Source organism: Silene latifolia, chromosome X (genome assembly GCF_048544455.1).
Source record: "Silene latifolia isolate original U9 population chromosome X, ASM4854445v1, whole genome shotgun sequence".
NCBI classification, from domain to species: Eukaryota; Viridiplantae; Streptophyta; class Magnoliopsida; order Caryophyllales; family Caryophyllaceae; genus Silene; species Silene latifolia.
Genome location: NC_133537.1, coordinates 329,402,261 through 329,426,619, shown reverse-complemented (window position 1 = coordinate 329,426,619; position 24,359 = coordinate 329,402,261).

Below are 24,359 nucleotides of genomic sequence, written 5' to 3'. Positions count from 1 at the left end.
AGCTCGTCTGTGACCCCAACAAAGCATCAACAACCTGTCAATCGCATTTTATACAAACACGAAAGCCACAATTCAGTGGGGAGTAACTTCGAGTCCTCCCAGCCACGAATCGTCAAAATTAATGTAACATGTAGTAAAACATGTAAACAAGATGATAATTAATCTAATTTCCAAGTATTATAACATATGAATACTAAATTGACCCAATTAAGCTATCATGTGAAACATATAACAAATTGTAATCCAAACTTTATCAATTGTAACCGGCTTACATCTCACCTATTACAATTCATAAAGTCACCATACAAGAAAGGGCAATATATCAAAGACAGGCATAAGTTCTTAGTACGGTCAATAGTCACTTTGTAACTCGAGTCTATACCACAAGGTAGGAAAGGTAATCGAACCGGTATCTTGGCTCAGCGGTTAATATTAATAAAACATGGCCAAGACACAACACAACCCTAGCCTAAAATCTGCCAAGAGACCTAGACATGCGGATACACACCACCGCACCCAAGACCCACAATTTTTCTAAAAACAAAGTGAGTACCCTAAGGAGTCCACCAAAGGGTTGGCTAGTACTTAAGCTGGCCACTTACTATCAAAATAAGTAACGAGGTCATGCCCCAACTTGGATATAAATCCACTAGTCAGGAACACAAAGGCTATCAAGCAGTGAACATATACTCGTCAAAGACTATAAAGACCTATCTATGATGAAGGCCGAAATACTCACCTAGGACCTAGTCCCAGCTAGTCCCAGCTTGAATGCTTTAGCCCACACCACACAAGACAAGTAAGACACTCACTTAACCATAAGAGGACAAAAAGTCCAACTTACCAACCTAAATGCTAACATTCTATCATGTGAAAGGCTATATAAATGTCTATTCAGCAGATAAACCAACAGAATCCTCAATACCAATTTCCAATTCTAACAATATTAACCATATTAAAGGCTTCGGGGAATCTAGGGCCGTTTTTACAATATAAGAAATTACTTAAACTAAACTAACTACACATGTGAAATAGAGATATAATAAATGGCCTAAAGCAAGAAAAAGGCCGATTATCTAATTCATTCAACCGAATTTTTACCCGCAACCCCAACCCTGCGACAGGTACGGGTTAAATTGCGGCTGACCAATCACTCAATTAACTGACATCGCATCAGTCAAAGGGACTAAGGCTCAGTTTTCGGCACAATCAACAAAACATTACAATTATCGCTATATAATTCATTCTGAGCCTAATCTTTACAATTTCATTTTCTAACCTATACTAACATGTGCAACTACCAAAATAAATATAATTTTTACCTTTAACATAATTTTTACTACTAATTTGATTTAATTCAAAAGTTTACCCATACATTACTTATTCTAATTATCTCATTAATGAACCTAAAATGACGAACAATGCATGGAAAACCGCGAAACAAGCAACGGGCCGACCCGAGCCAGCCGTGGGCCTGCCGGGCCTGCTGCCGCCCCCCTACACCTCTCTTTTTTCCATTTTTGTTCATTATAACATCGTCTGAACACTAATTAATCGTTCCCAATTCAACTTTGTTAACTTAAACTAACAAAAGGTATAAATTAAGCATGCATGCATCAAATTTTAACATGTGAAAATTTCTACTCAAACCAAAAATCACAAAACATCCAAAAACAACAAAGCATGTGACGATCTTTCGTCGAGTAACTCGAAATATGTTACCTTAAGCTAGAAAAAGAGCAATTAGCACCTTAAACCCAAACCCTAACAAGCACTAGCCGCTATCCTCGACAATATACGAGTCCCCAAACTCGTCCTCCAATTCTTCACCTAATTAAACAATAAAAACACCATAATAAGTACATAAATACCGAAAATACCGAAAATTCGTCTTAAAACAACTTCAAGAAAACAGAAATTAAAACATACTAGGTTGTAGATCTCGACGAGGGGATTCCGGAAATGTAAATTTCGTGAAAATCCGAGTAGAAATGAGGGAGATGTGACAATTTTAGCTTGAAATGTATATGAAAATGGTGTTTTGAATGTTTAGAAGGTTGAAGATGTAGATGAACAAAGGAAATCAGAAAAAAAAAAAAAAAAAAAAAAAAAAAAAAAAAAAAAAGGAAGGGGGTGTGGTCCGCGGGAAAGGGAGAAAGGAAAGGAGGGAGTCGGGTTTGAGTCGGGATTTTACGAGTCGGTTTTGGCTCGTTTCGATAATAATTAAAACCGTAGGTCAAATGCAAATTCCGACAAGACCAAAGTTTTTAAACACGAGATTACAAGAAAATTGAATACTCATACGACCCATTTCCAAATTCGTTTACCCAATGTTCAAAAGAATTGTCATTTTCCCCGATATGCCCTTATTTCGAATTAAAAGATTTTTACACGGTTTAAACTATTTTTAAACGTTTCGAAACTATTTAAATAAATACTTTACTTCAAAATATAATAAAATTATATTTCTTTAAATTATTTTTACTTCAGATACATTAATATTAAATTCAACTTGATTAATAAATTACTTTCGAAATATATTAACGGTCCGAAATTACGGGGTGTTACAATCACCCCTCCTTTTAAAAAGTTTCGCCCTCGAAACTTAGAAGGAGAAATTATAGTAAACAACATCTTAATAATATAGTTATAAGAAAATATAGGTATCTTTCCAATGAAACGGTGATACTCTCGTTGATCAGACAAGAACATCCACATTCATATCAAGACATAAAAATATTTCTACACCAATAAATGAGAAAACTCATTATTGGGACGTCTCCAACAACGAGATTTAACACTCATTAATGTTAAAACCATTAAAAATCATAAAAGCATTTTCAAAATTTTAGTTTAAAGTTCTATAATAAGAACAATAATCAAAAGAGCTGTATGAATTTCATGAGATAAGAATTGAAGTCGAACCTAAATGGGTGTCAAAGATGGAGTTTCATAGGTTACCAACATCAAACTTATGAGAGGAGTATGATGAAGTAAGGAAAAGAGGTATGAGCGGTAACGCTCATGATCAAGGAAGAAGGGAAATCAGACAACAAGGAAATGCCAGACACTTTTATCACAAACTACAACAACGCCCAAAACGGTTCCAAAAACTTCCTAACAACAAAACTCATAACCACATCACTCCCAAGGGTTTCCTCAATTGCTTATGTTACCTCATCCTAATCTATTCTCGGAAACAAGGTATTCCACTATAAGTGGGATCTCATCGTTCCAAATCCTCAAACATCCAGAAACAACTTCCACAAGCCTAAGGTCAAGGCTTCCAACAAAGCTATATTCGTATCCAACTAGTGTCAACTATGTTTTCCTCAAAAAGTAAACCTTCAATCAAGAATCCCAATACCAAGCTATAAACTCCAAGAGAAAGTTCCTCAAATATTCCACAAGGTTCTTATTTCAAAACAAGGTAGTAACATACCAACCCCAAAATCTGAAAAATCAATAGGATCTCAAGTTTCTCTATCCTTTTACTCATTAAGGATTCCCAAAAGCGGAACTACACTCAGCTACAACATCATCCCATCATCACAAGTACTCAATGCGACCTCAAGGTCTATAAATCTATAGGGTTAACAAATTCTTCTCAACACTAAGTCTCTCTCAACTCAAGAACTCTCAAGAGTCAACTAATACTAAATCACACCACCAATTCATTATGGTCATCAACATCCCAAGGAGTTTTTTTTTTTTTTTTTCAAATTTGACATCCTAAAATGTACTTACCACCAAATTCCCAAGAAACAAGGTCTTAATTGTAACAACACCTTATCGCCTCAGAGTTCCTAAAACCATAAATTGAAACTATGTTCTTTAACCTAACAATTGGTGTCAACCATACCATTACCCTTTCTAGTTACCAAAACAAGTGCTAAGACTTCCCAATAATGTAGCTTACTCTCACTCTCTAAAATCAACTAATAATCCCACATTTAACATTTCTCTCACGGTAACATATACATTATCAAACCCTCATATCCAAAGTTATTATGGAAGCCAATCAAAAACTCGTCTACTTAGTCAATCCTATATCCTCAAATCCACCATTCAGTTTCATCCATTTTAAGTCAAGTACTAGGCACTAGTACCCAAACATAATCAACAATGCCATGTTCCATAACCTTAGTAACCAATGCAACTCACATTTGACACACAACATCCACCAATCCAACGTACTCACTTTATCAAGGATCTATAGGTATAAGAACCATCAAGTATGTCTCATCACACTACCTAAGTCTTTCCAATATCAAATCCTCTCAAAACCAGGAAAGGGTCAGACACAACAATCCCTTCAAAGGTCATGATGTCCAACCAAGGCCAACATTTCTCAAAAGAATTAGTATTATAAAAAGGCGTTAAGGAAGGATAAGCAAGGAACAAATGACATGTTAGGAAATAAGGAGTCGGACCGTAAAGATAACGATTGACATAAATAAGAGGTATTCAAGTTAAGAAGATATCTCGGGCAAGAAGAAGATACGTAAAATTTGGCATAAAAACAAGGTTCAACGAACGTTAAAGAGAAGGAAAGGAGAATAGAAGCGGCACAATGAAAGGGTTACCGCTTACCAAACACTCATCAAAGCTTATGATCGCTATGATAAGGTTACATCACTAAGGTGCTCAACTAAGCCCCAAAAGTCTACCAAATTATAAGACTAACAAGGACTCCACAAAGGTAGGTATTCCTCAACTCAATTGGTTCTAAGAGCCAAAATCAATTTACCACACCAATTCATTTGTTACCACCCATGTCACAAAGTATCTCCTTTACAATTCTCGTCATTGAACTTCACTTACTATGTCATCTCCAAGTACCATAGCTTGTCTACCCTTTATCTCACCACTTAATACTTCTAGTCTCCGATACCATAAATTAGCATCACATCTTTGAACTTACGAACTACATCGAACAACATTCCACCAAAATTCCCAAATTCAGATATGATTAAAAAGGTCAACAAGGGCTACTCTATACTAGATTTGGTCAACTCAAAAGGTTTAACAAACTAACTAATTCCAAAGTACGATACCAATCCATTAAGCAACGTCAATGTCCTATTGTATTCCTTTCAAGGCCTACAAGGATTAGGGCTAACTATCATTCCTTAAATTTTCCACAAGAAACATTGAGACTCTCAAATGAAGTAGCTCAAGTTCATTCCATCTTATGTACTAAGGTAGTAGTACCCATGCTCAATCATCTATAACAAACAAGCTCTCAATAGTCATAAATCCCAAGGTGTTTCTCAACTCACTAGGCTCCCATATCAAGCACAACTAACAAGACTAACCAAAGGATTCCAAGTTATATTCTCCTATACAACTCAAACCTTAAACAATCAATTTCTCAACTCATTCACGCCCTCCAATGTTACATTCTCTCAAAACCGGGTTCTCTTGAACAAGGGGACTATCCTGCGGAATAAAAGGAAGGTGTCCACATGGACTTTTATTATAAGAAGGAAACGAACTAAGGATGAATCGGGGGGAAGAATTGAAGAGTAGTTACCAAGGCGAGAGAAGAGGAATTTGAAAGACAAAAATTAATTAGTACCTAACAATTAGCAATCACAAACAGACTACCACATAAAATCCTAAATCTACCCATCCTACCCATCTCTCAAGTTTATTATTTAAAGGTCAAGTGCTTTTAAGTGGGGTGCACAAACGTGCGTCGGGAGCAACAAGCTCTGATACCAACTGTGACACCCTTAAATAACCCGATAATTAAACGCGTAAATTCTACGGAAAAACTGGTAGGATATGTTTGTAATTGGTCCAACTATATAAAAAACCTGTAATTTCAAAAAATTTTCTAAACCAATCACAACATCTCCAACATTCCCAATAGGCGGGTGCCAAAACCTGCAATTGCTAACAATCTAATTTACTTAACACCGCTAAAGGTAAGAAAATACATAATGATACAACCCAAAATAGAAAAGGGAGACATATGTCCCTTCAAATTATATACAAAACCAAAAGTTAAAAGGTTTACTATAGGAATAGCCAAACTAGGTCCAAGGTTCCTTATGCTCACTAGCTCGTCTGTGACCCCAACAAAGCATCAACAACCCACAATCGCATTTTATACAAACACGAAAGCCACAATTCAGGTGGGGAGTAACTTGAGTCCTCCCACCACGAATCGTCAAAATTAATGTAACATGTAGTAAAACATGTAAACAAGATGATAATTAATCTAATTTCCAAGTATTATAACATATGAATACTAAATTGACCCAATTAAGCTATCATGTGAAACATATAACAAATTGTAATCCAAACTTTATCAATTGTAACCGGCTTACATCTCACCTATTACAATTCATAAAGTCACCATACAAGAAAGGGCAATATATCAAAGACAGGCATAAGTTCTTAGTACGGTCAATAGTCACTTTGTAACTCGAGTCTATACCACGAGGTAGGGAAGGTAATCGAACCGGTATCTTGGCTCAGCGGTTAATATTAATAAAACATGGCCAAGACACAACACAACCCTAGCCTAAAATCTGCGCAGACCTAGACATGCGGATACACACCACCGCACCCAAGACCCACAATTTTTCTAAAAACAAAGTGAGTACCCTAAGGAGTCCACCAAAGGGTTGGCTAGTACTTAAGCTGGCCACTTACTATCAAAATAAGTAACGAGGTCATGCCCCAACTTGGATATAAATCCACTAGTCAGGAACACAAAGGCTATCAAGCAGTGAACATATACTCGTCAAAGACTATAAAGACCTATCTATGATGAAGGCCGAAATACGCACCTAGGACCTAGTCCCAGCTAGTCCCAGCTTGAATGCTTTAGCCCACACCACACAAGACAAGTAAGACACTCACTTAACCATAAGAGGACAAAAAGTCCAACTTACCAACCTAAATGCTAACATTCTATCATGTGAAAGGCTATATAAATGTCTATTCAGCAGATAAACCAACAGAATCCTCAATACCAATTTCCAATTCTAACAATATTAACCATATTAAAGGCTTCGGGGAATCTAGGGCCGTTTTTACAATATAAGAAATTACTTAAACTAAACTAACTACACATGTGAAATAGAGATATAATAAATGGCCTAAAGCAAGAAAAAGGCCGATTATCTAATTCATTCAACCGAATTTTTACCCGCAACCCCAACCTGCGGCAGTGCGGGTTAAATTGCGGTGACCAATCACTCAATTAATCGACATCGCATCGATCAAGGGACTAAGGCTCGATTTTACGGCACAATCAACAAAACATTACAATTATCGCTATATAATTCATTCTGAGCCTAATCTTTACAATTTCATTTTCTAACCTATACTAACATGTGCAACTACCAAAATAAATATAATTTTTACCTTTAACATAATTTTTACTACTAATTTGATTTAATTCAAAAGTTTACCCATACATTACTTATTCTAATTATCTCATTAATGAACCTAAAATGACGAACAATGCATGGAAAACCGCGAAACAAGCAACGGGCCGACCCGAGCCAGCCGTGGGCCCTGCCGGGCCTGCTGCCGCCCCCCCTACACCTCTCTTTTTTCCATTTTTGTTCATTATAACATCGTCTGAACACTAATTAATCGTTCCCAATTCAACTTTGTTAACTTAAACTAACAAAAGGTATAAATTAAGCATGCATGCATCAAATTTTAACATGTGAAAATTTCTACTCAAACCAAAAATCACAAAACATCCAAAAACAACAAAGCATGTGACGATCTTTCGTCGAGTAACTCGAAATATGTTACCTTAAGCTAGAAAAAGAGCAATTAGCACCTTAAACCCAAACCCTAACAAGCACTAGCCGCTATCCTCGACAATATACGAGTCCCCAAACTCGTCCTCCAATTCTTCACCTAATTAAACAATAAAAACACCATAATAAGTACATAAATACCGAAAATACCGAAAATTCGTCTTAAAACAACTTCAAGAAAACAGAAATTAAAACATACTAGGTTGTAGATCTCGACGAGGGGATTCCGGAAATGTAAATTTCGTGAAAATCCGAGTAGAAATGAGGGAGATGTGACAATTTTAGCTTGAAATGTATATGAAAATGGTGTTTTGAATGTTTAGAAGGTTGAAGATGTAGATGAACAAAGGAAATCAGAAAAAAAAAAAAAAAAAAAAAAAAAAAAAAAAAAGGGGGGGGGTGTGGTCCGCGGGAAAGGGAGAAAGGAAAGGAGGGAGTCGGGTTTGAGTCGGGATTTTACGAGTCGGTTTTGGCTCGTTTCGATAATAATTAAAACCGTAGGTCAAATGCAAATTCCGACAAGACCAAAGTTTTTAAACACGAGATTACAAGAAAATTGAATACTCATATGACCCATTTCCAAATTCGTTTACCCAATGTTCAAAAGAATTGTCATTTTCCCCGATATGCCCTTATTTCGAATTAAAAGATTTTTACACGGTTTAAACTATTTTTAAACGTTTCGAAACTATTTAAATAAATACTTTACTTCAAAATATAATAAAATTATATTTCTTTAAATTATTTTTACTTCAGATACATTAATATTAAATTCAACTTGATTAATAAATTACTTTCGAAATATATTAACGGTCCGAAATTACGGGGTGTTACAGATTGAGTTATGGAGGAAATGAAAATTGGAAGAGGGGACAAATGGAGGGTAGGTGGCCAGCCAAAGGCATGGGGAGATGGGTCATTTGTTTACGTTTTGGTTCGTTTCGACGGAAATTAGAAATATTAAATCGAACGCGATTTTCGAGAAAATTAAAGTTCTTAAACACGATTTTACTAAAAGATTAAGTACTCATATGCCCAATATCCAAACTCGTTTACCCAACGACCGTAAGAAATGGGAAAATTCCAATTTTACGACTTTTATCCGAAATCTATTTTATCAATGGAAAATGTTTAAATATAGTTTAAATCACTTTTAAACATTTCTAAACTATCAAAAATGATTACATTTCTTCAAAATAAAATAAGGTTATATTTTATCAAATAAATTTTATTTCAAATAAATTAATATTAAATTAAAATAGATTAAAATATTACTCTTAAAATATAATAAAGGTTTTCAAATTTACGGGGTGTTACACCCAGTTATTATTATTTCCCAAAGACAAGGTGAGGGGCGAAGCTACTCGCATTATAATTAGAACAAGTAAGGAGAGGGACTTTCCCTAACATACAGAAAAAATCTAAGATAACGGTTGTCAAAGGACGAGTAAGGGACGAGTAGTGGGAAGCTCTCTAAACCAAACGAGACTAGAAGGAGATGGGTATTAGGTGACATTCCTATGAGTGCTTTTGTCTCGAAGAGACAACAAACCAACAAAGATATGCCAAAATATCAGCATACTCAAAACACAAATCACTAACTAACAAAGATATATCGTCTACCCTATTATCAAAATAACAACAGACATCAGGAGATATAGAAAAAGAAGAAGAATAAAAAGAGCAGAGATTAGAAGACTTAAGTATCAATTTATGGCTCAGCGAAGACGGAGTACTTACAACCCTTTCTACAAATTGTCATCAATGTCGGCAAACAAAAACCAGGTCAATTAACAAAAACTACAAGCTTTACAAACCCACATTGATCCTCCATGATTCCTCCAATGCACACAAAGTTAGCAGCATCATCGACCTAGATTCGTTGCTCCAAATCTACACAGACATTCAAAAAGGCGATATTTTAAATACATTCCACACAAACAACGTAATAAAATAAGAAGACTTAAAAATAAATCAATTAAAAAATGAATCACTACCTTGTTTTAATCCTCCTTCTTGGTATTGGTATTGGTAGTAGCTGACTGACTTAACTCCTCCCAGCGCTTTTCGAGATATCTCTTGGTAACCAGAGCAACCGTCCGGGTGGCGACGACTGGAGAATAGTTGCGGCGGTAGATGAAGATGGGTCGGTTCTCCGGGGGAGGAGTCAACTTCAGAACCTCCTGCAGATCTTTCCAACCGTACGTCAAAACGAATTTACTGGCTTTATCAACACTCACCTCTTTTCTTCAAACCCCGGTAGAGTATCAAACCGAAAAAGGCCTGACTTTTGACCATACTCTTACTATTCTCATCGGCCCGTTTAGCAAAGTGCAAGGTCATTAAAACAGAAGCAACAATACTAATTCTCCTTAAATTATTGTTACAGAAAACATCAAACTTGTCCCCAAAATCAGTAGCTTTTTTTCCAGCAACACGGTAAATATCTTTCCCACGATTTGATATTTTCTCCATTAAACTACATGTTCTATTCAATATATAACGGATACGGATGGAGGAGGTCATTGTGAAATAGACAGAGATTAAGGAGAGAGATTGAGGAGAGAGAAGATTGTAACGTCTGCTAGGGTTGCTAATGGTTGTTGATGCCACATCTTTTGGAAGAAAGTTCTAGATCCTGTGCATTTAGTTTTTTTTTTTTTTTTTAAAGAGCACGTGTTAAATTGTAAATGGCACTACAAAAAATTGTCACTTGCGCCATGAATTATGCCACGGGAATTTATAATTCGTGGCTAAATTCTGCTTAGCCACGGGAAAAATTTATTCATTATTTTGGAAAAAACATTTATGCCACGGGATAACTTTTCCCATGGTAAAAAGTCACATGCGCCACGAAATAGGCTACACCCGTGGCAAATAATCATTTTAGCCACAAGCTATGTCACACCCGTGACGAAATTTTAATTAGCCACGAATTGTTCCGTGGCAAAAATATTTTTAGCCACGAACTAACAAACTCCCGTGGCGAGTATCTTTTCCGACTTAAATTAAGATATTTTCATGTTAAGGCAAACTTAAAATCTAAAAGAAATTTAATCAACTATAAATAATATGAAAATGCATTTAAATATAAAATTTTGCAAACACTTTGATTAATTTAATTAATGTTTTTTATTGTTTTATTTACTTTAATAAGAAATTTTAAAATTTTAAAAAACTTATATGCAAGCAAAGAAAAGTTTATCGTCTAAATTTTTTTATTCTTTTAGAAATCACAATTACGTTTTGCAGGTCTTTTAAAACATTTCTAATTTAAGAAATTTGTTTTAATATATAATTTCGTTTATTAGAGTCGTGAATTTCTTTTAATTTTTTAATTAAAACACTATAATCTTGAATACCAATCTTAAATGATCGTATCACATTTAAAGACATAACATATAAAATTAAATAAATAAGTTATTTATCATCTATATTTGATAAATCTAAAATTAACATATTGTCAAATTGGTTCATTCAAAATTTGATTTACAACTTTATTTGTAAGATATTTATAGAAAAATTTGAATTTGATATAAAATTTAACTTGGTAGGAAAAAAAGTTTGGGAATTTTTTTTTAGGAGTGAAAAAAAACGATAATTAGATTACAAAATTGATTAAATAAAATAAGTGCACTGGGAAATGAAAGAAAAAAAATGACTCCCATAAATCAATTAAGAAAAAAAACATATCGGAAAAATTATCAATAAAAAAAATTCAAGGGTTAATTGATAAATATTACCAATATAAAGACCATTTTTCATAATCAGTATCAACATAATAAATAATTAGTAATCAAAACCAAAATATTAACTTTTTTCTACGATCGATACAAAGTCGCCTGAAAATATAATCTCAACCTACTTGAAAAAGTCCAAAAAGTCATCATTCAAGTACAAATCTCCACTCAAACCGAAAAAGGTCTGACTTTTGACCATACTCTTACTATCCTCATTGGCCCGTTTAGCAAAGTGCAAGGTCATTAAAACAGAAGCAACAATACTATTCTCCTTAAATTATTGTTACAGAAAACATCAAACTTGTCCCCAAAATCAGTAGCTTTATTTCCAGCAACACGGTAAATATCTTTCCCACAATTTGATATTTTCTCCATTAAACTACATGTTCTATTCAATATACAACGGATACGGATGAAGGAGGTCATTGTAAAATAGACAGAGATTGAGGAGAGAGAAGCTTGTAACGTCTGCTAGGGTTGCTAATGGCTGTTGATGCCACATCTTTTGGAAGAAAGTTCTAGATCCTGTGCATTTAGTTCTTTTTTTTTTTAAAGAGCACGTGTTAAATTGTAAATGGCCGGGTAGTCGTTGGTATTATGTTGTGTTGATTTGGAGAAAGTTCTAGATCCTCCATTTAGATTTTTTTTTTTTTAAAAAAAAAAAACGTGTTAAACATTGTTTAATGGGTCGTGGTTGCTTTATTTTTTTTTTTTTTTTTTAAAAACGTGTTAAACCTTGTTTAATCTACAAATCTTGTAAATTAATACACAAAATAGTCTGATTCTAAAATGTTTTTAATAAACTAAAAAGTGTCATTTATTACGTGCCCATTGGGCACATTTTAGAAAGACCCTTTATTAATTAGATCTTGTAATTCTTGGTAGTCTTCACTTAAATCGTCATACTTCAAAGACTAGCATCATCTTCATCAACTGTGACTATATTATTCACCAAATCTATCCAACAAAAAAAATTAGAAGTAGAAAAATTAGTACAAGTAAGAACAAAGAAGTGAACAAAATATGATATAAAAAACAAGCGTATAATTCAAATTCATAACCATTTTCGAGTCGTTCAAAATCTTCTAACTTGTCCTGAATATCAAGCCCACCGTCATCTGACTCATTTCGTAGGCGAATCCAATCTTGTGTGCATAAAAGCGATTCTACAATCTACAAATCCAATAAAAATAGTATTGTTGAGAATTAAATACCTAATATATCGTAAGAGTTAAGAAATTAGCAATAGAAACCAAAAAAAGTATAGAAGATATATTACCTTAGGCGTCATAGAGCTTCTAAATGGACTAAGATGACGACGACCAGCACTAAAAGCTAACTCAGAAGCTACTGCAGAAATGGGTACTGCTAATACATCACGAGCTAATCGTGACAAAATCGGATACCTATGACCATTTAATTTTCACCATGTTAACACATTACGTATTTGCTCATGATTTCCTAGTACCTCATTTAAATACCGATCAAACTCGGACTTTGCATACCCACCATCTGACCTTGTCATACGAACTTGACGTTCGATGGTTTTCTTGAAATCTAATGAGTCATCATGCCCAACACTACTACCCACATCAGGTGTGCTCTCATCAGTTTGAGTAGTATACAAGAGCATGTACTCATCAAATAAAGCAGTCGCTTTATTGTACACTTTTTGGGTCAACTCTTCATCTTTAGGTGAATCATAAATAGTATTGAAAACGATCTTTAATCTAACTAACTTAACATTTGGATCTAAAATAGATCTCATATAAAGCAACACATTCATCTTATCAACATCTCCCCAATACTTATCAAAATTCTTTTTTATGGCAGTAGACATTGAAAGATCATAGATCCCAGTTAGACTCTCTAATTAAAAACAAATTATCTCGTAATATGTTGTTTTAGTGATCTATGTAACATGCATACAAATATAAAAGTATAAAAACAAAGATTAAGGAAAAACAATTTCCTTACATTGAATTTTATGGTAAAATGGGCAAAAACTAGATCACCTATCTAGTTTATTCTTGAGCTTAATAAGGATGGATGATCCTCCTAGAAAAACCTTTAAAAAAAAAGTCTCTTTCAAGTTGCACCCAAGAACAACACCCAAAATAATCTTATAAGTATTAACTAGATACTTGTAAAATTAACCCTTGATAATATTTATAATATTACTAACAAGCTTAGTAAATATTTATTTTGTATACTAACATCTTAGTAAGTGATGATATTTATTTTAGAGAGATGAACCAATTCAATTACCTCACATGCAAAATGAACTCAAGTGTGTAGGAAAAATTGAGCAAAAGTTAGCATAAAAGGAGGGAGTAGGACGGGTGGAAGAGGGTGGAGTGAGTGAGTGACTTTGCTCGATTTTTGTCCAATCTTTATGACATGCATAAAGATGTTATGACAACTTATGGAAATAAATCAAGTAAAGTAAAATGATTATGATTACAATCATCCACTATACTCCATTTACACGGTCTAATGTCCCATTTACGGGTCCATTTTGGTTCTTATATTTGCCGCACAAATACGTGTAAATATTATTTAATTTCGTTCAAAACACTCCGTGAATATACGTATACCGCTACACGTATTATTTACGTACTAATATTAATCACATTAATCGATTAGTACAATTTTAGTGAATTAACAATTAATTGACTAAAACCTGTCTCATAAAATTTATTATTTAATTATCGCATAATTAAATAGTAACTGCCGCTCCTCGAGTTCGCAACTCGAAATATCTTTAAAAATAATCGACTAACCTTTTTGTCTATAAATCAAGGGACTAAATAAATTGTATCTCATACAATTAATTTGTTATCAGTTAGGGTTCGTTCCCATAGGTGTGACCGAAAGGGGTCAATTGATCACCGCCGTCTCACGACAATAACGTCAAACTCTAGTTAGCCAACGGTTATCGATTTACGTTAATCAACTGACGAGGATCAAATAATTAAATATCTGATGATATTCCCTTAATGAGATTTATTATGTAAACGCACTATTGTGGAGGACACTAACTCCAACAGACATATCTTTAAAATCTTCATCATTACTGTTAATCCAAGTTTTTAGTTGACGAAGTGCACAGCAATGATAAAGAAACTAGTGTTACTAGTCACATACAATGAACTCGAAACTTGATCGGTCAAATATTTTAACACTTTTAGAAATGTTACCAATGCTTGAACAACAGTCCAATCAAAGTCACTAGGAGCACCAGAATGTTCTACTTCATAATCCATAGGATTTCCAAATTCATCCACATCATCTAAATTTGTACCAAGTTCATGACCTATAGGATTTATCGGAACAATTACTACATGAAACACATCCTTATAGTTTAAAGCAGTCTCTAACATGGTGTATGGAGAGTTCTATCTAGTGGGGACATTCATAGATAATGACAACTCACATTTTGTATACTTATTTGCAACATCTTTAAAGAATTTCAACCTTGCAGGAGAACTCTTAACAAACTTCACGGCATATCTAACCTTGTTAATAGATTTTTTGTTCTTTTTCAAGCCATCCTATACGCACAATAAGGTTAATAATGTGAGCAACACATCTCATTTGAAAATAAATCCCTTTACCAATAGTGTTAGGCTTCTTCAAAAGAAGTCTCTTTAATTCGACACAAGCGGTGTCGTTAGAACTATCATTATCAACAGTTAAAGTAAAAACCTTATCATCTAAACTCCAAGATTTGAAGCAGTTATCAAGAAGGTTTGCTATATCCTTACCCTTGTGACTATAAATAGGACAAAAACAGAGAATCTTCTTTTGAAACGTCCAATCATTATCAATGTAATGGGCAGTCAAACACATATAGTTCACTTTTTGAATGCTTGTCCATGTATCGGTAGTAAATGATACCCTTTGACTTGAAACTCTAAGCAACTCTTTCAATTTTTCTTTTTCATTACTGTAGAGCTTATAACAATCACGTATAATGGTGAAACGAGAAGGGATTTTAAACCTAGCTCAAGTAACAGACATAAGTCATTGAAAACCAGGTTTTTCCACAAAACGAAAGGGCAACTCATCAATTATTATCATATAAACTACTGCTTCCTTAACCTCTTCAAGATTCAAGGTCCATCCCTTCAATTTTCCTTCTCCCTCATTTGAACCTCTATCAAAGACTAACTCAGTTTGCCTTCCTTTAGCTCCATTTACAGGAGCACCAGGATTTGCAGGACATACAAGCCAATGGTTTTTTATGTTTTTAGAACCATTCTTATTGCCATCTGATGCAAAGTTTTTATTTTCATAATATAGATATTCAGCTCTACGCTACCTTGCTTTGTATACTCATGGAAATGCACCCAATAATCAACTTGCCTACTTTTGACAGTGATATACTCACGTCCTAGGACTTTGGGAAGAGGAGGCAATAAGGGGGCTTCACTGCTTGTTTCTTATTGAGAATCATACCCTCTTCCATTCCATCGTTATTTGTGAGCGATTCAGATGTTTGTGTTGTCTCAGTTTTAGCCTCTTCTAAATCAGAGACAAGTCTTCTTTTTTTTGAAGAAGAAGAACTAGCCATGTTCTGATATTAAGAGTTTAAGACATTATTAGACAATTAACAATCATATGCAACTAAAAACCAACAACAATTCTAATTCAGGTAAATGATTATCTGAAATCTGGATACCAACATATTATCTACCAACAAACTCCCTTCCATGAACTCTAAACATTAGTACATCACACATTCACACATCACTAAATAGAGCCGAGTAAGATCTGACATTAGCAAATTTCACAATAAATAATAGAGGGAAAATATCAGATGACAATTAATTAAGAATTCAAATGGCCAAGATAAGAAGTTTCCATCTGCTGTAACATCAGTACATCACACATATCTAAATAGACTCGAGTAAGATCTGACATTAGCAAATTTCACAATAAACAATAAAGGGGAAAATATCAGATATGTTAGGACTAAATAGTTACTATAATTAAATATTATTTCTCTCTGTTTTTTGCCTCTTAATATTATAACCTCTCAATATACTCTAAAATCATTGCCATAATTACATATATATGTTAGGACTAAATAATTGTTATAATTAAATATTGCTTCTTTACGTTTTTTGTCCTCTAAGATTATAACCTGTAAAAAATATACTCTAAAAGCATTGTTATAATTACATATATATGTTACGACTAAATAATTGTTGTAATTCTCAATCAATGCCAAACTTATACATTTAATTTTACTAAAAATAACAGAGGTTAACACAAAGATAATTCAAGTATCAACTAATGGTAGTAAGCATCCTGTTTTTACCTCTTAATACTATTATTATACATTATGAAATTTAGTAAATTATAACATTAAAATAAAACCATAGATAATTTATGTAAATTTGTTAATTTTGATACCCTTTATATAAGACCACACTATAAAATGTCGTGTTGTGGCAGTGTGACACGGGTTCTAACCTAGCTAATTAATACACAATGAGTGATGACCAATGTGGCACACCTAGTTTGTCATTTTTATATCTGATCAAGTTAGGATTGACATGGTGAGACGGTATATTAAGATTAGTTTTAGTGAAGACGAGAGCTAATCTTGAAGTGATTACTGTTTTGTAGCTGACAGTTTCCCTGGTTACTTTGTAGCCTTACCTAGCAGGACTGGATCATCTTGAAGTGATTACATTCATCTCTTAATTACTGGTCATGGTTTCTAGTTGATTAAGTTTCAAAGAACCGCAAGTGCACGACATGTTATAGCACTTGGGGGTCGAATCCACGAGGAGAAAGTAGAGTACTAATGGTTTAATTCAACGGTTTAGCTAAGTCGGCGATAATTGAGATGGGTTATTGAGCTAATCAACTAAACTAAATAAGAATAAAATGCATTTGAACTAATAAAGGGAAAAGAACAAGAGAACTTAAAAAGTTGTAATTCAAGGATGAGAAAGGCCTAGGACCCGATCTTCCAACTAACAATTCGGGTTTACTATCATGATTCCATTAGACTAGCCATTGGGGGTGATACAATGGAGAAGATGCCTCTAATTCGCCTAATACCTCCTCTCGGGTTCGCATTAGGACACTAGTCCTCCCAACCCCCATCCCTTTCGGTCTCGGAGGTCGAAATCCTAAGGTAGAAACCCGACTACCCTAGAAATGTTCACTTCTCTAAGGTATCCTAGTTTCTCTTAAGTCGAATTCAAACACTAGACTAGGGGTATGTGGACAAGGGAATTTACATCCACTTTGTGTTTATTATTTCATATTAAACACTTTTGATTTTGAAAGAGTCGCCACAAAATTTTTAAATGGTATTTAGAAACCAAATTGTAGAGATTTTAAGTTCTTGTGAGATTACGTGTTGGAAAGTTTATTTTAATTTCATTAATTAACGCCCAACCCCGCCCGTAACTATAACAATCTCTACTAAATAAAACGATGGCTATTTTGGATATGTATCTCATGCGAGTATGCAGTCATTGTTTTAAACCCTAACATGTGAATTTCATTCTATGTCGATTTAATGCATTTAACTTGTCAAGTTATTTTAGCATATGAAGTTCATTTAGCTAATCTAGCAAGAAACAAACAAAGAGAGGAAGGAAAAAGATATTTTTACTCTTTAGCATAAGATATATAAAACATGATAAGATAATCAAATTAACATGCTTTAATAATCAAAGACATAAACTTTAACAAATTAAGACAAGTGTAGTTCATAAATTCAATCATCATGCTTAAATCAAACTAATTTAAACAAGATAAAATCAATTAAATCAATCAAACATGTTAAATTCGTCATGCGATAAACATAGAATAATTCTTATCCTAACAGAAGACAAATCCAACATACAAAGGCCATCTATCGGCACATCCATACTACTAATCCCGTTCTCCTTCATTCAACAACAACAACAAGATACAATAAACATCATTTATTAAAACAAATTAGTTGGTTTAGTTCTGTCCGAATCTGAATACGAGGATATGTAAATGAGAAGGGGAAACGACCGACCAATCTAGCGGCTTTCTTTCCCCAACTCAAGTCAACGCGGGTATTCAAATTAGCACTTTAACTCATACTCGTATCTATACTAATTATTTCATAATTAACAATTTATACGATAATAATACGATGTAATAAACATAACTAAAAGATGGAATTAAAAGGGAGAACGGAAAGATTTTTATGCACCCTCAACCTACATGTATCGTTGACACCGTCTTCGGTCGTAATCGATCGTAGATTTTATCTCGAGGGGCCGTCGTCGACGAAGCAACAAATCAACAACACGTTTTTTGGTGAACCTGGACAACAACTTTCAAACTACAATTTCTCACTCGTTTCTCGATGAAAATTATATTTGAAAGATGTTTTGAAAACTATAAAGAGATTAGAACAGATATATTAAAACAAAACAAGCTTGTTCTGAGGTATTTATCACAAAAAATGAGCACAAACAGAACTGGACAGACAGGAAAAGTCGCGAAAACAGACTGTATGACACTCTATTTTTCGAGGGGATTCGTGTGCTCTCAAGGTCAATTTGGCTCGTGAATATTTGTCTAAGATGTAGATTGATATTATATGGTTAATTAGGAGCAAGAAACTCGAGTTTTAATGGAGGTTTGAACGTTGAACAAAGGGTTCAAAGGAGGACACACAAACTGATTCTCAGTTTTGTATGTCGGATTTGTCGAGGGTTTTGAGAGGCAAGTAGGGTTCGTTTATAGAGGTTTAGGCTTGTTAATGGTATTAATATATGTGGAGAACTTAGGCGTATAAATGTATGGTGGAGAGGAGGTATTTATAGGGAGTTTCGAAGGGTAGAAGTAGGGCAAAGGCAGACGGGCGGCTCTGTTTTGCTGCTGCTGTCCAGCAGCTTTCGTGAGCTTGTGTAGGGTTTATAAGGGGTATTTCTTGGTGTGTAAGGCATGGGAACATGGTATGGATAGTAGGGTATGGTTTTAGTGGTGATTTGATACGGGTTTTGGGCTTCCCAAGCAGGGCATACGGGATTGGAAGGGGCTGTCTTGGGGCTTCGGTTTGGAGGCCTTATGGAAGGGTTTCGTGGTGGGATAGGTTCTGAGTTGTTGTGGGTAATGTGGAGCACGAGTTGGTGGTGATGGGTTGCGGGTTTGGACCAAGTTTGAGTCGGTTTAGAAGGGCTTCTATGGGCTATGCAAACATGAGTAAGGGAGGGAGTTGGGCTGTTTTGTGTGTGTTTGAGACGAGATTTGGGTGGGTTAAACAAGGGTTTTGGGGTAGGCTTTGGCTAAGAATCGAACACGGGTTATGGGAGAGGAAGTTGGGTCGAAAATGCGTCGAAAATCGAGCCCAAATCAAGCATAAAACGAGCTCACAAATCGTGTGATTAAAACGAGTTTTCAACTTTCAAAATCGAGTTTTTCAAATCAAATAAACACATTAAAATAAATGATTTTTCAAATCAAATACACTCATAAAATGATTTTTCAAACCAAATATTTATTTTATTTTCAATAAAACAAACTTGAGAAAATAAATTCAAATTAAATAAATAAAATGATTAAAACTCTTAATTTAAACATCATTTAAATTTAATACGAATTAAAACGTTTAAATTAAATATCATTAATAAAACGCTTCATCGACGACGCCCATTCTACATCGTAAAACGAACTCCAACTAATGACAATGCCATCTAGTGAATACATGTCGTCCTATCATCATCGGGTGTTTGTCGGGTTTTCTGTAAATTCCAATATCGACGGATACGGGTATCTACAGAGCCCCCACTTTGACTGAGGCTTGGACAGGGCGAAAGTCAAAGTATACCCCAGGTCCCTCTCGACCTGAGGATTCTGCGGGTCGTTTATAGTCCATTAGACTTGCGTATATAAGTTCGCCAGCCATAAGAAGAGATCATACCTGAAGCTTCGCTGGGGATTAATCATCGGTGGTCATCGACCCATTGAAAAGGTGGTGAGTTGAGCCTTATCCTTAGGCGCCTACGTATCCGTTGTGACGGAATCAAACCCTTATCGTAGTTCAACACTGCTGGCATGCATTCTGCTAATCTATGCCCAGAATGGAATGGGGTTTTCCAAATGAGGTCCTTCAAAACTTTGCTTTCGGCTGTGGAGTTCCTCCACTTTGTATTGAATTGGATCGATTTGAATTTGATTTGATGTGGATTGTGGATGTCATCCGTTGATTTTGATAATGGTCTCTGAAGCCAACGGCTTCAGAGCCCCCAGTTGGAATAAGTCTAAAGGCGAAGCCTTTAGAGCCCCCAGTTGAAGCATTTCCTGTTTCTGTTACATTCGAAACATGGAAAACAAATACAACAATAAACATATTATCGTCTAAGCACACATTTAGATCATCGATCTTTGAAAGTTGAATCATTTTGATAAACTGAGTCATTGACCCGAAGCTTGGATTTGAAACAACCATTGTTGAAATGGGCCTTAGGCCTGGATTTTGAAAAATATTTTCATATTGGGGATGTATTGCTATTTGGATCATCGATCCTTGAAAAGGGATTTGAAAATGGGCCATCGACCCGGATACGCATTTTGAAATTGGATTTGAAAATGGGTCATTGACCCGGATAGACATTTGAAAATAGAAATGAAAATGGAAATTTTGAAAATGGAAATGAAAATGGGTCATCGACCTGGATAAACATTTTGAAAATGGACTTGAAAACGGGCCATCGACCCGGATAAGCATTTTGGAAATGGAAATGATCATCGATCTTTGAAAAAAGTTTTTGAAATCCCGATTTTCAAAGGGGAAAGGATAGGGTAGACTCGATTTGCATTTTGAAATGCGACAAAAGCGTGAGACTCGTGACTGACGTGGGTGTAGCCCGCTACCTTCGAACAAAAATAAAAAGCCGTAAGTGTGTACGGGTTTTAACTCAAACATTTTGACTTGATGAGGATAGAAATGTAAATTAGCCGTTCCGACTTTCGAAATGTAAATTAGCCGGTTGAAGGGTGCCGCGGTGTAACACCCCCATATACCAAGGAGCTTTAACAAGACCTTCCGTAGCATATAAGGGCGCTACCATCTCGGTTACCCGAGGATAGTAATCATCAAAAGCCGATAAAAGAACAATTATAGTTTATTACAAGCCTAAATCAAACTACTGATATAAAAGATACAACTCAACACCACTATGTGAACTACTCTTGTCGTAACTCGTGAAGGACTCATCCCGCCAAGACTCCAGCTACCATCCAAAACATCACCTGCTAGGACTGACTGCTCACCATAAGGGATCATGACAGACACAACGGAAACAAAAAAAAAAAAGACAAACCACATAAGGTCACTAACTGAGGAAAGACACAACAACAACAGCCTACACACTACAGACACAACCAAGCACGCACACAAGCCACAACTACTCCAACCAATCACCGTCACCGACTGTCCACTGGACCAGCCCTGCTAGTGGGGAACCGCAATCGTACCCATCAAATCCCCGCTCATCACACAGAGCGATAAACCCAAGTTTCCTTAATGTGCGCATCCCCTCCTGTGGCGGGTTCCACAGAGGGCGAACCAAGGGCGTGAAGCCACTCCCGCAAGTGACTCCACTCAGCCAGGGACGCGCCCCGAAGATCACAGACAGATACAAACCAATCATCAATCAATGTATTACGACAACGACAGACACAATAGCACATCACCAACCAACTATCACAATCCGACAGCCATACTGATATAACAGCAACGAAACCACATCACAAGACACTCTAGACAACCAACAATACTGAGTAGGCGACATGCTCCACCTCTTAGGCATTAACTCACCAACCAAGGAGAGGTGAGCAAGACAATATGTGGACTTGGAATCTTGGGTAGTGTAGTGAACTATTACTATAGGCAATTATGTTTTAGACATGAATAGTAAGTGGTTGAATATGTTATGAAGCTCTAGCATGTAGGATCTCTACTGTTGTTTTCATGTGTCCAATGTTAATCCCATCGAGGGTGGTTGAATGGTATAGGGCTTACAATAAGCATTTTGCTAATCAATTCCGAGTGTCGTTTGTATCTTCTACTCTGTTCCAAAACTTCCAATAGGTTGTACGGAGTATACGGTTTTTCAAAGTTTTCCTCCCATAATTCAAAAAATGTATACAACCTATTGAAGCAGAGGAAGTACTTCTCCTACTCTGTTGCCGTGCTTCCCTTTTGTAACATTTGAGGAAGAAGATAGCGCATGCAGCCATGACTATTGATTCCCTTTAGGATGACTATTTGAGAAAGTTTCTTATGTTTTCTTTCCTTTTTAGGATGCCAACCATGAGCATAGAGGAAGCTGGGGAGATGGAGATGAAAATGATGAACGAGTGGCAGGAGAGTACCAAGCAGTACATTGAGGAAGCAACTTCTTCGTGGCATAATGACGGTCCAAAACTAGGCCCTGGCTCTGAGGATGAAGACGATGATGCGGCAGTGGACAGAGCCAGAGCATTTGACGACTGGAAAGACGAGAACCCTCGTGGTGCTGGTAACTCAAAGCTCACTCCCTGTGGCTGATAGCTACAAGGACAGAGTTACATATTTGTGCAATACATTAGGACTTGCTCATATGTAGGAGATGATCGAGTGGCTTTTTTCCTATGAGTGATGTAGTGTAGTTCTGCCTTGTTAGCTTTATTCTCTTGTCCTGTGTAGATCGGATTCTATTCTTTTGTACACGATTATATGCGACTTCTGAGCAGATGACGATTGAAGTAAAGTTTATTTAAAATTTTGACAATTGAGTACATTGTAGCTTAAAAATGTTGAACTGCTGAAGTGAGTACCCTATTTTATTTAAAACAGGGCTCGCACTTTAAATGATTGTTGTCTGGAATCAAGTAGTCCTCTAGACTAAGGCTAAGGTTGGATCGCCATGAATTGTTTTCTGTCAGCAGTGAAAGAGATGGAAAACGAGACATGTCTTCCTGATCAGTAGGCTTCTGATCAGGATGCAGCAGCACTATGGTTCCGTGATCAAGGTGAAAAAGATATCTTCCTGTCTTTGTTACCCCTAGCATCTGTTGTGCAATCATGAATCTATCATACATGGAAAACGAGACATGTCGAAAATCACACAGCTCTGTGAATTTACATCCCTTTTCCTCGTCTTTCTTATACGGCCATATGCTAAAAATTGCCTTCATCGCTCTGAAGACAGAAATGCAAGCATTCATCCTTAGAAGACATCAATAGCGGACAATTTGAAAACCCGTAAGGGAAATTTGTCTCGCCACAGTCGTAGACAGACTTGAATTCCTCGTTTTCTAAATCAAATCCGATGATGTCCCACCCTGAAGCTTCAAGAGCATCATGATCATATAGCCAGTATTAGACCAACAAATCATATTATTAAACCATACACCAGGACCCATGAATAATTTTATGTCGTAAGCTAAATCTTCGGAATCTAAGTTAATCGTCTTCCAAGTAAAACCGATCAAGGAAAACACTTGTATCTTCTTCAAGGGTAAGTCGGATATTCTAAGTAACTTGTACTCTTGAGTTGATGAGACACAACCAAATCCCCATGTCGCCTGCCCTATAGCAAGAGATGGGGGACATGGAATTTCGACATGCTGACTGTCCCATCCCCGGTGACCAAACAGACCAACCCGTTGCACGATGCCACCACAAGTACATCAGGGTGATCAGAATGAACTGAAAAGAAGTCATTATTAGGAACGACTGTCAACGTATTTGTATCGCCAGCAAAATCAGCAGGAAACTCGAAATGCCACTCTACGTAACTGTAAATATCTTCATAGTTTTCATAATCTA